Below are 16,419 nucleotides of genomic sequence, written 5' to 3'. Positions count from 1 at the left end.
CCCCAACATCATTGTGACACCATCTACGTAAGTACCCACATGGTTCCATGGTGGAATGGTTAGCACTCTGGACTCTGAATCCAGCGATCCGAGTTGTGCCTTTATCCTGATTGGTGCTAATAACCTATCTATACCAAGTTCTGTTGGGCTGCGGGTTTCCATGATGTATTGGTTAGTACTCTGGACTTTGAATCCAATCATCTCAGTTTAGAACGTCCCTACTATATCTATATCCTTATACCTTCAACCTTGAGGACCAGGATATAGGTAGTATTGTATACTGTATAGGTTCCATGGTGTAATGGTTAGCACGCTGGACTTTGAATCCAGTGATCCGAGTTCAAATCTCGGTGGAACCTTTTTATTATGCACCTATCGTGAAGCCAGATTATCTGTTGAAAGGCAATACAGCTTTCTTTTCACTTTTACATGGACTTGAACCCACAGCACCACTGTGACACCATCTACGTCTTTCAGTGCCAACCACTGAACAAGATTTATCCGCAATTTCATGGCGTGTTTGATTCTTTGCTGTGCAGATTCCACTTTGTTTTCCCACCTTTAGGTATGATTCAATCCGTAAAGCCACTGTGACACCAGCGATGTCCGAGGTGTGTAGGTGCAGGGTTTCATAGTTCCATGGTGTAATGGTTATTATAACGTGTTATGGTTATTATTATGTATATTTGCCTTTAACCTGATTGGTGCTAATAACTTATTTATACCTAGAACCTGCAGGGTTCCATGGTGTAATGGTGTAATGTAATCTATACCTAGTTCTGTCTGCAAGTATAAGATTCATTTGTGAACGAAGTGGAACATTTGATTCCGGCATGTAGCTGCACGGTTCCATGGTGTAATGGTTAGTACTCTGGACTCTGAATCCAGCGATCCGAGTTCAAATCTCGGTGGAGCTTTTGTATTATGCCTTCATCCTGATTGGTGCAAATAACCTATCGATACCTCGTTCTGTAGGGCTGCAGCAACAATAATGATTTGTGACCAAAGTGGAACATTTGATTCCCTTTTTCTGGTTTTGAGCAGGCTCTGAATGTTTGCAGGGACTGAGCAAGATTTATTTGCAATTTATTGGAGTGTTTTCCCACTGTGAGGTATTCTTGAGCCCTTATTTTCCCACCCTTCGGTATTCTTGAATCCTGAAAGCCACTGTGACACCAGCAGTGTCCAACATGTGTAGCTGCAGGGTTCCATGGTGTAATGGTTAGCACTCTGGACTCTGAATCCAGCGATCTGAGTGGTGATCTCGGTGGAACCTTTGTATTATGCCTTTATCCTGATCGATGCTAATAACCTATCTATACCTCGTTCTGTGAAGATTTATTTGTGAACGGAGTGAACATTTGATTTCGGCTTGCTTCTTTTCAGCAGGCACGGAACAAGATTTATTCCGCAATTTAATGGAGTGTTTGGTTTGTTGATAAAAGAGATAAATAAAATAGATTTTAATGGTGTGTTTGATTCTTTGCTGTGCAGATTGCACCTTGTTTTTCCATCCTGATGTAGTCTTGAATCCTTAAAGCCACTGTGACACCAGCCACGTCCAAGACGTGTACCTGCAGGGTTCCATGGTGTAATGGTTAGCACTCTGGACTCTGAATCCAGTGATCTGAGTTCAAATCTCGGTGGAACCTGATCGGTGCAAATAACCTATCAATACCTATTTGATATGCTGCTAAAATATTCATTCGTGACATTTTTTTATTTATTTTATTGCAACATTTTATTCCCATTTGCTGCTTTTGAGCACAGTCTGGAACCTTTCTTTTATGCCTTTGTCCTGATTGGTGCTAATAACCTATCGATACCAAGTTCTGTAAGATTTAGGTTTCCATGATGTATTGGTTAGCACCCTGGACTTTGAATCCAATCATCTTAGTTTAGAACGTCCCGACTATATCTATGGCCTTATACCTTCAACTTTTAGGACCAGGATATAGGTAGCATTGTGTACTGTATAGGTTCCATGGTGTAATGGTTAGCACTCTGGACTTTGAATCAAGTGATCCGAGTTCAAATCTCGGTGGAACCTTTTTATTATGCACCTATTGTGATGGGTGTATTGCCGGTGCCGAAATCTGTATGGCTGCAGGTACAATATTCATTTATGTACTAAGGGCAACATTTGATTCTCAGTTGAAAAGCAAGCGAGATTACTTTTCACTTTTACATGGCATTGAACCCACAACACCACTGTGACACCATCTGCGTCTTTCAGCAGGCACTGAACAAGATTTATCCACAATTTAATGGCGTGTTTGATTCTTTGCTGTGCAGATTCCACCTTGTTTTCCCACCTTTAGGTATGCTTCAATCCTTAAAGACACTGTGACACAAGCTGCATACAAGAAAGGCAGCTGAGGGGTTCCATGGTGTAATGGTTAGCACACTGGACTCTGAATCCAGCGATCTGAGTTCAAATCTCGGTGGAACCTTTGTATTATGCCTTTATCCTGATTGGTGCAAATAACCTATCTATACCTAGTTCTGTAGGGCTGCTGCTAAAGTATTCCTTTGTGACATTTTTTTATTTATTTTATTGCAACATTTTATTCCCATTTTCTGCTTTTCAGCAAGGTCGGAATGTTTGCAGGGACTGGACAAGATTTAATTATTGGAGTGTTTGATTCTTTGCTGCGCAGATTCCACCTTGTTTTCCCACCCTTATGTAGTCTTGAATCCTTAAAGCCACTGTGACACCAGCTATGTCCTAGATGGGAACCTGCAGGGTTCCATGGTGTAATGGTTAGCACTCTGGACTCTGAATCCAGTGATCTGAGTTCAAATCTCGGTGGAACCTTTGTGTTATGCCTTTATCCTGATTGGTGCTAATAACCTATCTATCGCAATCTCAATCAATCTCGGAGGATCCTTTTTGTTATGCACCTATCGTGATGGGTGCATTGCCTGTGCATAAATCTGTATGGCTGCAGGTACAATATTCATTTATGTCCTGAGGGGAACATTTGATTCTCAGTTGGAGAGAAGCCAGCTTGCTTTTTCACTTTTACATGCCCTTGAACCCCCAACACCATTGTGACACCATCTACGTCTACAGAAGTACCAGCATGGTTCCATGGTGTAATGGTTAGTGCTCTGGACTCTGAATCCAGCGATCTGAGTTCAAATCTCGGTGGAACCTTTGTATTGTGCCTTTATCCTGATTGGTGCTAATAATCCATCTATACTAAGTTCTGGATAGCTGCAGGTTTCCATGACGTATTGGTTAGCACTCTGGACTTTAAATCCAATCATCTCAGTTTAGAACGTCCCTACTATATCTATGTCCTTATACCTTTATTATTAAGGACCTGGATATAGGTAGTTTTCCCACCTTTTGGTATGCAATTCTTAAAGCCACTGTGACACCAGCTAGTACATACAAGACATGTAGCCGTGGGGTTCCATGGTGTAATGGTTAGCACTCTGGACTCTGAATCCAGCGATCCGAGTTCGAATCTCGTTGGAACCTTTGTATTATGTCTTCATCCTGATTGGTGCTAATAACCTATCAATACCGACTTCTGTCAAAATTCATTTGTGAACTCAGTGAAAGTTTGATTCCGGCTTGCTACCGTTCAGCAGGCACTGAACAAGATTTATCTGCAATTTAATGGAGTGTTTGATTCTTTGCTGTGCAGATTCGTTCTTGTTTTCCCACCCTTCGGGATTCTTGAATCCATAAAGCCACTGTGACACCAGCTACATACAAGAAAGGCAGCTGAGGGGTTCCATGGTGTAATGGTTAGCACTCTGGAATCTGACTCCAGCGACCCGAGTTCAATTAGTGGTGTGCACATTTTATTATGCCTTTATCCTGATTGGTGCTAAAAACCTATCTATACCAATTTCTGGAAGGCTGCAGGTTTCCATGATGTATTGGTTAGCACTCTGGACTTTGAATCCAATCATCTCACTTTAGAACGTCCCTACTATATCTATATCCTTATACCTTTATTATTAAGGACCTGGATATAGGTAGTTTTCCCACCTTTTGGTATGCAATTCTTAAAGCCACTGTGACACCAGCTACATACAAGACATGTAGCCGTGGGGTTCCATGGTGTAATGGTTAGCACTCTGGACTCTGAATCCAGCGATCCGAGTTCAAATCTCGGTGGAACCTTTGAATTATGCCTTTATCCTGATCAGTCCTCATAACCTATCAATACCTAGTTCTGTCAAGATTCATTTTTGAACTCAGTGAAAATTTGATTCTGGCTAGCTACCTTTCAGCAGGCACTGAACAAGATATATCTGCAATTTAATGGAGTGTTTGATTCTTTGCTGTGCAGATTCGTCCTTGTTTTCCCACCCTTGGGTATTCTTGAATCCCTAAAGACGCTGTGACACCAGCTACGCCCTAGATGGGAACGGGCAGGGTTCCATGGAGTAATGGTTAGCACTCTGAACTCTGACTCCAGCAACACAAGGTCAAATCTTGGTGTACCCTTTATCCTGATTGGTGCTAATAACCTATCTATACCGAGTTCTGTAGGGCTGCAGGTTTCCATGATGTATTGGTTAGCACTCTGGACTTTGAATCCAATCATCTCAGTTTGGAACGTCCCTACTATATCTATGTCCTTATACATTTACATTATACATTGCCTGTGCCGAAATCTGTATGGCTGCAGGTCCAATATTCATTTGTGGACTAAGGGCAACATTTGATTCTCAGTTGTAAGCCAGATTCCCAGTTGAAAAGCAATACAGCTTTCTTTTCACTTTTACATGCCCTTGAACCCACAACACCACTGTGACACCATCTACGTCTTTCAGTGCCAACCACTGAACAAGATTCATCCGCAATTTAATGGCGTGTTTCATTCTTTGCTGTGCAGATTCCCCCTTGTTTTCCCACCTTTAGGTATGATTCAATCTGTGAAGCCACTGTGACACCAGCTATGTCCGAGGTGTGTCGTTGCAGGGTTCCATGGTGTAATGGTTAGCACTCTGGACTCTGAATCCAGCGATCTGAGTTCAAATCTCGGTGGAACCTTTGTATTATGCCTTTATCCTGACTGGTGCTAATAACCTATCAATCTCGGAGGATCCTTTTTGTTATGCACCTATCCTGATGTGTGCATTGCCTGTGCATAAATCTGTATGGCTGCAGGTACAATATTCATTTATGTCCTGAGGGGAACATTTGATTCTCAGTTGGGTACCCACATGGATCCATGGTGTAGTGGTTAGCACTCTGGACTCTGAATCCAGCCATCCGAGTTCAAATCTCGGTGGAACCTTTGTATTATGCCTTTATCCTGATTGGTGCTCATAATCTATCGAAACCAAGTTCTGTAGGGCTGCAGGTTTCCATGATGTATTAGTTAGCACTCTGGACTTTGAATCCTGACTATATCTATATCCTTATACCTCCAACCTTAAGGACCTGGATGTACAGTGAAGAAAATAAGTATTTGAACACCCTGCTATTTTGCTATTTCTCCCACTTAGAAATCATGGAGGGGTCTGAAATTTTCATCGTAGGTGCATGTCCACTGTGAGAGAGATAAACTAAAAAGAAAAATCCAGAAATCACAATGCATGATTTTTTAACAATTTATTTGTGTGATACAGCTGCAAATAAGTATTTGAACACCTGTGTATCATCTAGAATTCTGACCCTGAAAGACCTGTTAGTCTGCCCATTAGAAGTCCACCTGCACTCCATGTATCATCCTGAATCAGATGCACCTGTTTGAGGTCGTTAGCTGCATAAAGACACCTGTCCACCCCATACAATCAGTAAGACTTTAACTTGTAACATGGCGAAGACCAAAGAGCTGTCCAAAGACACCAGAGACAAAATTGTACACCTCCACAAGGCTGGAAAGGGCTACGGAGCAATTACCAAGCAGCTTGGTGAAAAAAGGTCCACTGTTGGAGCTATCATTAGAAAATGGAAGAAGCTAAACATGACGGTCAATCTCAATCGGAGTGGAGCCCCATGCAAGATATCACCTCGTGGGGTCTCAATGATTCTAAGAAAGGTGAGGAATCAGCCCAGAACTACACGACAGGACTTGGTCAATGACCTGAAAAGAGCTGGGACCACCGTTTCCAAGGTTACTGTAGGTAATACACTAAGACGTCATGATGTGAAATCATGCATGGCACGAAAGGTTCCCCTGCTTAAACCAGCACATGTCAAGGCCCGTCTTAAGTTTGCATATGACCATTTGGATGATACAGAGGAGTCATGGGAGAAAGTTTTATGGTCAGATGAGACCAAAATAGAACTTTTTGGTCATAATTCCAATAAGCGTGTTTGGAGGAAGAAGAATGAAGAGTACAATCCGAAGAACACCATCCCTACTGTGAAGCATGGGGGTGGTAGCATCATGCTTTGGGGGTGTTTTTCTGCACATGGGACAGGACGAGTGCACTGCATTAAAGAGAGGATGACTGGGGCCGTGTATTGTGAGATTTTGGGGAACAACCTCCTTCCCTCTGTCAGAGCATTGAAGATGGGTCGTGGCTGGGTCTTCCAACACGACAACGACCCGAAGCACACAGCCAGGAAAACCAAGGAGTGGCTCCGTAAGAAGCATATCAAGGTTCTAGCATGGCCCAGCCAGTCTCCAGACCTGAACCCAATCGAAAATCTTTGGAGGGAGCTCAAACTCCGTGTTTCTCAGCGACAGCCCAGAAACCTGACTGATCTAGAGAAGATCTGTGTGGAGGAGTGGGCCAAGATCCCTCCTGCAGTGTGTGCAAACCTGGTGAAAAACTACAGGAAACGTTTGACCTCTGTAATAGCAAACAAAGGCTACTGTACCAAATATTAACATTCATTTTCTCAGGTGTTCAAATACTTATTTGCAGCTGTATCACACAAATAAATTGTTAAAAAATCATGCATTGTGATTTCTGGATTTTTCTTTTTAGTTTATCTCTCTCACAGTGGACATGCACCTACGATGAAAATTTCAGACCCCTCCATGATTTCTAAGTGGGAGAAATAGCAAAATAGCAGGGTGTTCAAATACTTATTTTCTTCACTGTAGGTAGTATTGTACACTTTTTAGATTCCATGGTGTAATGGTTAGCACTCTGGACTCTGAATCCAGCGAATGAATCTGAATCCCCTCTGGACTTTGAATGCAATCATCTCAGTTTAGAACGTCCCTTCTATTTCTATATCCGTATACCTTTATTGTTAAGGACCTGGATATAGGTAGTGTTGTGTACTGTGTAGGTTCCATGGTGTAATGGTTAGCACTCTGGACTTTGAATCCAGTGATCCGAGTTCAAATCTCGGTGGAGCCTTTTTATTATGCACCCATGGTGATGGGTGCATTGTCTGTGCCTAAGTCTGTATGGCTGCAGGTACAATATTAATTTATGTACTAAGGGCAACATTTGATTCTCAGTTGTAAGCCAAATTCTCAGTTAAAAAGCAAGCCAGATTGCTTTTCACTTTTACATGGCCTTGAACCCACTGTGACACCATCTACGTCTTTCAGCAGGCACTGAACAAGATTTATCCGCAATTTATTGGAGTGTTTGATTCTTTGCTGTGCAGATTCCACCTTGTTATCCCACCTTTAGGTATGCTTCAATCCTTAAAGCCACTGTGACACCAGCTATGTCTGAGGTGTGTAGTTGCAGGGTTCCATGGTGTAATGGTTAGCACTCTGGACTTTGAATCCAGTGATCCGAGTTCAAATCTCGGTGGAACCTTTTTATTATGCACCTATCGTGATGGGTGCATTGCCTGTGCATAAATCTGTATGGCTGCACGTACAATATTCATTTATGTACTAAGGGCAACATTTGATTCTCAGTTGTAAGCCAGATTCTCAGTTAAAAAGCAAGCCAGATTGCTTTTCACTTTTACATGGTCTTGAACTGTGACACCACTGTGACACCATCTACGTCTTTCAGCAGGGACCGAAAATATTTTCCGCAATTTAATGGAGTGTTTGATTCTTGGCTGTGCAGATTCCACCTTGTTTTCCCACCTTTCGGTATGCTTAAATCCTTAAAGCCACTGTGACACCAGCCATGTAGCTGCAGGGATCCATGGTGTAATGGTTAGCACTCTGGACTCTGAATCCAGCAATCTGAGTTCGAATCTCGGTGGAACCTTTGTACTAAGCCTTTATCCTGATTGGTGCTAATAACCAATCTATACCGAGTTCTGTCAAGATTCATTTGTGAACTCAGTGAAAGTTTGCCTACCTTTCAGCAAGCACTGAACAAGATTTATCTGCAATTTAATGGAGTGTTTGATTCTTTTCTGTGCAGATTCGTTCTTGTTTTCCCACCCTTCGGGATTCTTGAATCCCTAAAGACGCTGTGACACCAGCTACGCCCTAGATTGGAACGGGCAGGGTTCCATGGAGTAATGGTTAGCACTCTGGACTCTGACTCCAGCAACACAAGGTCAAATCTTGGTGTACCCTTTATCCTGATTGGTGCTAATAACCTATCTATACCGAGTTCTGTTGGGCTGCAGGTTTCCATGATGTATTGGTTAGCACTCTGGACTTTGAATCCAATCATCTCAGTTTGGAACGTCCCTACTATATCTATGTCCTTATACATTTACATTATACATTGCCTGTGCCGAAATCTGTATGGCTGCAGGTCCAATATTCATTTGTGGACTAAGGGCAACATTTGATTCTCAGTTGTAAGCCAGATTCCCAGTTGAAAAGCAATACAGCTTTCTTTTCACTTTTACATGCCCTTGAACCCACAACACCACTGTGACACCATCTACGTCTTTCAGTGCCAACCACTGAACAAGATTCATCCGCAATTTAATGGCGTGTGTGATTCTTTGCTGTGCAGATTCCCCCTTGTTTTCCCACCTTTAGGTATGATTCAATCCGTGAAGCCACTGTGACACCAGCTATGTCCGAGGTGTGTAGTTGCAGGGTTCCATGGTGTAATGGTTAGCACTCTGGACTTTGAATCCAGTGATCCGAGTTCAAATCTCGGTGGAACCTTTTTATTATGCACCTATCGTGATGGGTGCATTGCCTGTGCATAAATCTGTATGGCTGCACGTACAATATTCATTTATGTACTAAGGGCAACATTTGATTTTCAGTTGTAAGCCAGATTCTCAGTTAAAAAGCAAGCCAGATTGCTTTTCACTTTTACATGGTCTTGAACTGTGACACCACTGTGACACCATCTACGTCTTTCAGCAGGGACCGAAAATATTTTCCGCAATTTAATGGAGTGTTTGATTCTTGGCTGTGCAGATTCCACCTTGTTTTCCCACCTTTCGGTATGCTTAAATCCTTAAAGCCACTGTGACACCAGCCATGTAGCTGCAGGGATCCATGGTGTAATGGTTAGCACTCTGGACTCTGAATCCAGCAATCTGAGTTCGAATCTCGGTGGAACCTTTGTACTAAGCCTTTATCCTGATTGGTGCTAATAACCTATCAATACCGAGTTCTGTCAAGATTCATTTGTGAACTCAGTGAAAGTTTGCCTACCTTTCAGCAAGCACTGAACAAGATTTATCTGCAATTTAATGGAGTGTTTGATTCTTTTCTGTGCAGATTCGTTCTTGTTTTCCCACCCTTCGGGATTCTTGAATCCCTAAAGACGCTGTGACACCAGCTACGCCCTAGATTGGAACGGGCAGGGTTCCATGGAGTAATGGTTAGCACTCTGGACTCTGACTCCAGCAACACAAGGTCAAATCTTGGTGTACCTTTTATCCTGATTGGTGCTAATAACCTATCTATACCGAGTTCTGTTGGGCTGCAGGTTTCCATGATGTATTGGTTAGCACTCTGGACTTTGAATCCAATCATCTCAGTTTGGAACGTCCCTACTATATCTATGTCCTTATACATTTACATTATACATTGCCTGTGCCGAAATCTGTATGGCTGCAGGTCCAATATTCATTTGTGGACTAAGGGCAACATTTGATTCTCAGTTGTAAGCCAGATTCCCAGTTGAAAAGCAATACAGCTTTCTTTTCACTTTTACATGCCCTTGAACCCACAACACCACTGTGACACCATCTACGTCTTTCAGTGCCAACCACTGAACAAGATTCATCCGCAATTTAATGGCGTGTGTGATTCTTTGCTGTGCAGATTCCCCCTTGTTTTCCCACCTTTAGGTATGATTCAATCCGTGAAGCCACTGTGACACCAGCTATGTCCGAGGTGTGTAGTTGCAGGGTTCCATGGTGTAATGGTTAGCACTCTGGACTCTGAATCCAGTGATCCGAGTTCAAATCTCGGTGGAACCTTTGTATTATGCCTTTATCCTGATTGGTCCTAATAGCCTATCAATCTCGGAGGATCCTTTTTGTTATGCACCTATCCTGATGTGTGCATTGCTTGTGCATAAATCTGTATGGCTGCAGGTACAATATTCATTTATGTCCTGAGGGGAACATTTGATTCTCAGTTGGGTACCCACATGGATCCATGGTGTAGTGGTTAGCACTCTGGACTCTGAATCCAGCGATCCGAGTTCAAATCTCGGTGGAACCTTTGTATTATGCCTTTATCCTGATTGGTGCTCATAATCTATCGAAACCAAGTTCTGTAGGGCTGCAGGTTTCCATGATGTATTAGTTAGCACTCTGGACTTTGAATCCTGACTATATCTATATCCTTATACCTCCAACCTTAAGGACCTGGATGTAGGTAGTATTGTGCACTTTACAGATTCCATGGTGTAATGGTTAGTGCTCTGGACTCTGAGTTCAAATCTCAGAGGATCCTTTTTGTTATGCACCTATCCTGATGGGTGCATTGCCTGTGCATAAAACTGTATGGCTGCAGGTACAATATTCATTTATGTGCTGACACCATCTTCGTCTACAAAAGTACCCACATGGTTCCGTGGTGTAATGGTTAGCACTCTGGACTCTGAATCCAGCGAATGAATCTGAATCCACTCTGGACTTTGAATGCAATCATCTCAGTTTAGAACGTCCCTTCTATTTCTATATCCGTATACCTTTATTGTTAAGGACCTGGATAGTAGGTAGTATTGTGTACTGTGTAGGTTCCATGGTGTAATGGTTAGCACTCTGGACTTTGAATCCAGTGATCCGAGTTCAAAACTCGGTGGAGCCTTTTTATTATGCACCCATGGTGATGGGTGCATTGTCTGTGCCTAAGTCTGTATGGCTGCAGGTACAATATTCATTTATGTACTAAGGGCAACATTTGATTCTCAGTTGTAAGCCAAATTCTCAGTTAAAAAGCAAGCCAGATTGCTTTTCACTTTTACATGGCCTTGAACCCACTGTGACACCATCTACGTCTTTCAGCAGGCACTGAACAAGATTTATCCGCAATTTATTGGAGTGTTTGATTCTTTGCTGTGCAGATTCCACCTTGTTATCCCACCTTTAGGTATGCTTCAATCCTTAAAGCCACTGTGACACCAGCTATGTCTGAGGTGTGTAGTTGCAGGGTTCCATGGTGTAATGGTTAGCACTCTGGACTTTGAATCCAGTGATCCGAGTTCAAATCTCGGTGGAACCTATTTATTATGCACCTATCGTGATGGGTGCATTGCCTGTGCATAAATCTGTATGGCTGCACGTACAATATTCATTTATGTACTAAGGGCAACATTTGATTCTCAGTTGTAAGCCAGATTCTCAGTTAAAAAGCAAGCCAGATTGCTTTTCACTTTTACATGGTCTTGAACTGTGACACCACTGTGACACCATCTACGTCTTTCAGCAGGGACCGAAAATATTTTCCGCAATTTAATGGAGTGTTTGATTCTTGGCTGTGCAGATTCCACCTTGTTTTCCCACCTTTCGGTATGCTTAAATCCTTAAAGCCACTGTGACACCAGCCATGTAGCTACAGGGATCCATGGTGTAATGGTTAGCACTCTGGACTCTGAATCCAGCGATCCGAGTTCGAATCTCGGTGGAACCTTTGTACTAAGCCTTTATCCTCATTGGTGCTAATAACCTATCAATACCGAGTTCTGCCAAGATTCATTTGTGAACTCAGTGAAAGTTTGCCTACCTTTCAGCAAGCACTGAACAAGATTTGTCTGCAATTTAATGGAGTGTTTGATTCTTTTCTGTGCAGATTCGTTCTTGTTTTCCCACCCTTCGGGATTCTTGAATCCATAAAGCCACTGTGACACCAGCTACGTCCTAGATGGGGACGCATAGGGTTCCATGGTGTATTGGTTAGCACTCTGGACTTTGAATCCAATCATCTCAGTTTAGAACGTCCCTACTATATCTATATCCGTATACCTTCAGCATTGAGGACTATGATATAGGTAGTATTGTATACTGTATAGGTTCCATGGTGTAATGGTTAGCACTCTGGACTTTGAATCCAATGATCTGAGTTCAAATCTCGGTGGAAACTTTTTGTTATGCCCCTATCGTGATGGGTGCATTGCCTGTGCATAAATCTATATGGCTGCAGGTACAATATTCATTTATGGACTAAGGGCAACATTTGATTCTCAGTTGGGGAGAAGCCAGCTTACTTTTTCACTTTTACATATCCTTGAACCCCCAACACCATTGTGACACCATCTACGTCTATAAAAGTACCCACATGGTGTAATGGTTAGCACTCTGGACTCTGGTTCCAGCGAACCTTTGTATTATGCCTTTATCCTGATTGGTGCAAATATCCTATCTATACCTAGTTCTGTAGGGCTCCTGCTAAAATATTCTTTTGTGACATTTTTTACTCATTTTATTGCTACATTTTATTCCCATTTGCTGCTTTTGAGCAGGGTCTGAATGTTTGCAGGGACTGAACAAGATTTATTTATTGGAGTGTTTGATTCTTTGCTGTGCAAATTCCACCTTGTTTTCCCACCCTTATGTAGTCTTGAATCCTTAAAGCCACTGTGACACCAGCTATGTCCAAGTTGAGTAGCAGCAGGGTTCCATGGTGTAATGGTTAGCACTCTGGACTCTGAATCCAGCGATCCGAGTTCAAATCTCGGTGGAACCTTTGTGTTATGCCTTTATCCTGATTGGTGCCAATAACCTATCTATACCTAGTTCTGTTGGGTTGCTGGTTTCCATGATGTATTGGTTAGCACTCTGGACTTTGAATCCAATCATCTCAGTTTCGAATGTCCCGACTATATCTATATCCTTATACCTTCAACCTTGAGGACCTGGATATAGGTAGCTTAGTATACTGTATAGGTTCCATGGTGTAATGGTTAGCACACTGGACTTTGAATCCAGTGATCAAAAATCGGTGGAACCTTTTGATTATGCACCTATTGTGATGGGTGTATTGCCTGTGCCTAAATCTGTATGGCTGCAGGTCCAATATTCATTTATGTACTAAGGGAAACATTTGTTGTCAGTTGTAAGCCAGATTCTCAGTTAAAAAGCAAGCCAAATTGCTTTTTACTTTTACATGGACTTGAACCCACAACACCACTGTGACACCATCTACGTCTTTCAGTGCCTACCACTGAACAAGATTTATCCGCAATTTAATGAAGTGTTTGATTCTTTGCTGTGCAGATTCCACCTTGTTTTCCCACTTTTCGGTAGTCTTTAATCCTTCAAGCCGCTGTGACACCAGTTAAGTCCGAGATATGTAGCTGCAGGGTTCCATGGTGTAATGGTTAGCACACTGGACTCTGAATCCAGCGATCCGAGTTCAAATCTCGGTGGAACCTTTGTATTATGCCTTTATCCTGATTGGTGCAAATAACCTATCTATACCTAGTTCTGTAGGGCTGCTGCTAAAATATTCATTTGTGACATTTTTTTATTTATTTAAAAAAAAATGTCCCATTTGCTGCATTTGAGCAGGGTCTGAATGTTTGCAGTGACTGGACAAGATTTATTTATTGGAGTGTTTGATTCTTTGCTGTGCAGATTCCACCTTGTTTTCCCACTTTTCTGTATGCTTGAATCCTTAAAACCACTGTGACACCAGCTATGTCCAAGATATGCAGCTGCAGGGTTCCATGGTGTAATGGTTAGCACTCTGGACTCTGAATCCAGCAATATGAGTTCAAATCTCGGTGGAACCTTTGTATTATGCCTTTATCCTGATTGGTGCTAATAACCTATCAACCCCTAGTTCTGGAGGGCTGTATGTTTCGATGATGAATCTTTGAATCCAATCATCTCAGCTTCGAACGTCCCTACTGTATCTATAGCCTTGTACCTTTATCCTTAAGGACCTGGATATAGGTAGTATTGTTTACTGTATAGGTTCCATGGTGTAATGGTTAGCACTCTGGACTTTGAATCCAGTGATCCGAGTTCAAATCTCGGTGGAACCTTTTTGTTATGCCCTATCGTGATGGGTGCATTGCCTGTGCATAAATCTGTATGGCTGCAGGTACAATATTCATTTATGTACTAAGGGCAACATTTGATTCTCAGTTGGGGAGAAGCCAGCTTGCTTTTTTTTCTTTTACGTGCCCTTGAACCCCCAACACCATTGTGACACCATCTATGTCTACAAAAAGCACCCATAGGGTTCCATGTTGTAATATTTAGCACTCTGGGCTTTGAATAGAAGGCTCTGAGTTTGAATCACATTGGAACCTTATACTTATCCTTATTGGTGCTGTTGTGTTGCAACATTAATTTCTGACTGAAGTGGAACATTTGACTCCAGCTTCGTGCTTTTGAGTGGCTTTGAACCCTCAACACCATTATGATGCCACCTACGTCCAAGACAGGACCTGCAAGTTTGCGTGATTTAATGGTTAGCACTCTGTATTTTGATTTCAGTCATCTGAGTTTAAAACCTCCCTATTATATGTATGTCCTTATACCTTCATCCTTAAGGACCCGACTATCGAAAGTACTGTCGGGGGAAGCTTGGACCTGGCTATAGGTGGTATTGTACAGGGCGAAGACATATAGGATCAATATTTAATACAAATATTGAACATGTGATTCTTTGGTGATGCTCTTGATATTCAAGGCTGCTTTCTCACTTTTTGGTGGCATTGAACACTATCAGCACCCTTGATGACACCACCTATGTTGAACACAGGGGCCAGCAGAGTTGCCTGGTGTAATGGTTTGCATTCCTGACTTTTTTTTTTTTTCGATTTTTTAGATTTAGCACACAGTCTCGGTCGAACCTGTATGTTATCCCCTGATCCTGCTCGAATTTGTCTGTTCATAAATCTGTATGGCTGCAGGTACAATATTCATATATGTACTAGGGGGAACATTTGATTCTCAGTTGGGGAGAAGCCAGCTTTCTTTTTCACTTTTACATGCTCTTGAGCACTCAACACCACGTATGTACACAACAAGTACATGCAAGGTTCCATGGTGTAATGGTTAGCACTCTGCCCTTTGAATCCAGGATCTGAGTTCAACTCTCAACTACCTTCATATTTATAGGTGCTAAGTACCTGTTAGCAGGTGGGTTCATTGGTGACTCCAAATTGTCCATAGCTATGAATGTGAGTGTGAATGGTTGTTTGTCTGGCTGGCAACCAGTCCAGTGTGCACCCCACCCCTCGGCCTCCAGCATCAGGACAAGCGGCATAGAAAATGTATGGATGGATGAATTTGTGCATAACTGCTGAACTAATTTCAGTTGAGAAGCACTTATGTATTCTATATGTGTCAACTACTATTAGCTCTTGCTGACACTTACATCAACTGTATAGAAAATGGTTGCATAAATTATTATTTCAAATGCATCCCTAAGAGTACCCACACTGGCCACAAGATGGCAGTGTTGTTGTTACAGAGTCTAAGAAATCATGTTTATGAATGGCTCACACTGTCTAATGGAACAAAATGAAAAGAAAAGATCAAATATGTTGCAGATTTGCATATTCTGGATGCGGTATTGCATTTAATTAGTAACTTTTTTTTGGAAAAACGACGAATCTTTATAAGTTTGCACATTTTGCCACTATGTGTTATTTAGAGGATAAATAATTTGGAGTGCATCTGGAGGTATAACATCATTTTCTTTCACTTTATACATATAACTATAACTTACCCATACCTTTCTTTGCTGATTTTCTCATTAATGGTTCTAGATCGCCATAGTGAGGCATCCACTTCCAACATAAGTTGACCAAATATGGTTCCTTGCTCTGTGAAGAAGCAGAACCTGCCATTCAATGTAAACTTTGGACATAAAGCAGTCTCAAATCATCTACTTTTGCCGCATTACAGTGCACTTAACTTTGATGTACTCTAAACACTTTCAAAATGTTTCACTTACCCTCATGAGGTGACCGAGGAGTGTTAGTAGAGAGTTAAAAGGCATATTATTATCTCATAGTTGAGCTAAGGGGGATCAACCGTCTGGATGACTGGCCACGCGTGAAGATCGTAGAAGCACTCCATTATCCCGACTTGCATATGGAGGTTATGGCTGGGTGCTGTCATCTTGTACTATACATACAGTAATGTTCCAATGGAAGCAGTGGTGAGGTTCTGTTGGT

The 16,419-nt window shown here is 42.1% G+C and overlaps 15 non-coding genes across 15 annotated transcripts; all 15 read left to right on the top strand.

Annotated features, from left to right (window-relative positions):
• Nucleotides 1-287: 287 nt before the first annotated feature.
• On the top strand, nt 288-359 carry trnaq-uug (transfer RNA glutamine (anticodon UUG)). Its single transcript has one exon. It is a non-coding gene; the product is annotated as a tRNA-Gln (tRNA).
• A 1,221-nt stretch (nt 360-1,580) lies between these two features.
• On the top strand, nt 1,581-1,652 carry trnaq-cug (transfer RNA glutamine (anticodon CUG)). Its single transcript has one exon. It is a non-coding gene; the product is annotated as a tRNA-Gln (tRNA).
• A 326-nt stretch (nt 1,653-1,978) lies between these two features.
• On the top strand, nt 1,979-2,050 carry trnaq-uug (transfer RNA glutamine (anticodon UUG)). The gene has a single exon. It is a non-coding gene; the product is annotated as a tRNA-Gln (tRNA).
• Nucleotides 2,051-2,746: 696 nt separating this feature from the next.
• trnaq-cug (transfer RNA glutamine (anticodon CUG)) lies at nt 2,747-2,818 on the top strand. The gene has a single exon. It is a non-coding gene; the product is annotated as a tRNA-Gln (tRNA).
• A 1,254-nt stretch (nt 2,819-4,072) lies between these two features.
• trnaq-cug (transfer RNA glutamine (anticodon CUG)) lies at nt 4,073-4,144 on the top strand. Its single transcript has one exon. It is a non-coding gene; the product is annotated as a tRNA-Gln (tRNA).
• A 3,077-nt stretch (nt 4,145-7,221) lies between these two features.
• On the top strand, nt 7,222-7,293 carry trnaq-uug (transfer RNA glutamine (anticodon UUG)). The gene has a single exon. It is a non-coding gene; the product is annotated as a tRNA-Gln (tRNA).
• Nucleotides 7,294-7,635: 342 nt separating this feature from the next.
• On the top strand, nt 7,636-7,707 carry trnaq-uug (transfer RNA glutamine (anticodon UUG)). Its single transcript has one exon. It is a non-coding gene; the product is annotated as a tRNA-Gln (tRNA).
• Nucleotides 7,708-8,909: 1,202 nt separating this feature from the next.
• On the top strand, nt 8,910-8,981 carry trnaq-uug (transfer RNA glutamine (anticodon UUG)). The gene has a single exon. It is a non-coding gene; the product is annotated as a tRNA-Gln (tRNA).
• Nucleotides 8,982-10,183: 1,202 nt separating this feature from the next.
• On the top strand, nt 10,184-10,255 carry trnaq-cug (transfer RNA glutamine (anticodon CUG)). The gene has a single exon. It is a non-coding gene; the product is annotated as a tRNA-Gln (tRNA).
• Nucleotides 10,256-11,021: 766 nt separating this feature from the next.
• On the top strand, nt 11,022-11,093 carry trnaq-uug (transfer RNA glutamine (anticodon UUG)). The gene has a single exon. It is a non-coding gene; the product is annotated as a tRNA-Gln (tRNA).
• A 342-nt stretch (nt 11,094-11,435) lies between these two features.
• On the top strand, nt 11,436-11,507 carry trnaq-uug (transfer RNA glutamine (anticodon UUG)). The gene has a single exon. It is a non-coding gene; the product is annotated as a tRNA-Gln (tRNA).
• Nucleotides 11,508-12,293: 786 nt separating this feature from the next.
• On the top strand, nt 12,294-12,365 carry trnaq-uug (transfer RNA glutamine (anticodon UUG)). The gene has a single exon. It is a non-coding gene; the product is annotated as a tRNA-Gln (tRNA).
• Nucleotides 12,366-12,896: 531 nt separating this feature from the next.
• trnaq-cug (transfer RNA glutamine (anticodon CUG)) lies at nt 12,897-12,968 on the top strand. The gene has a single exon. It is a non-coding gene; the product is annotated as a tRNA-Gln (tRNA).
• A 616-nt stretch (nt 12,969-13,584) lies between these two features.
• Nucleotides 13,585-13,656, top strand: trnaq-cug (transfer RNA glutamine (anticodon CUG)). Its single transcript has one exon. It is a non-coding gene; the product is annotated as a tRNA-Gln (tRNA).
• Nucleotides 13,657-14,199: 543 nt separating this feature from the next.
• trnaq-uug (transfer RNA glutamine (anticodon UUG)) lies at nt 14,200-14,271 on the top strand. Its single transcript has one exon. It is a non-coding gene; the product is annotated as a tRNA-Gln (tRNA).
• Nucleotides 14,272-16,419: the final 2,148 nt, after the last annotated feature.

Source organism: Doryrhamphus excisus, linkage group LG20 (assembly GCF_037039965.1).
Source record: "Doryrhamphus excisus strain RoL-2023G ecotype Guam linkage group LG20, RoL_Dexc_Guam_v1.1, whole genome shotgun sequence".
Classification (NCBI taxonomy): Eukaryota; Metazoa; Chordata; class Actinopteri; order Syngnathiformes; family Syngnathidae; genus Doryrhamphus; species Doryrhamphus excisus.
The sequence above is the reverse complement of the archived record's forward strand: the minus strand, read 5'-3'. Positions and strand labels throughout refer to the sequence as shown.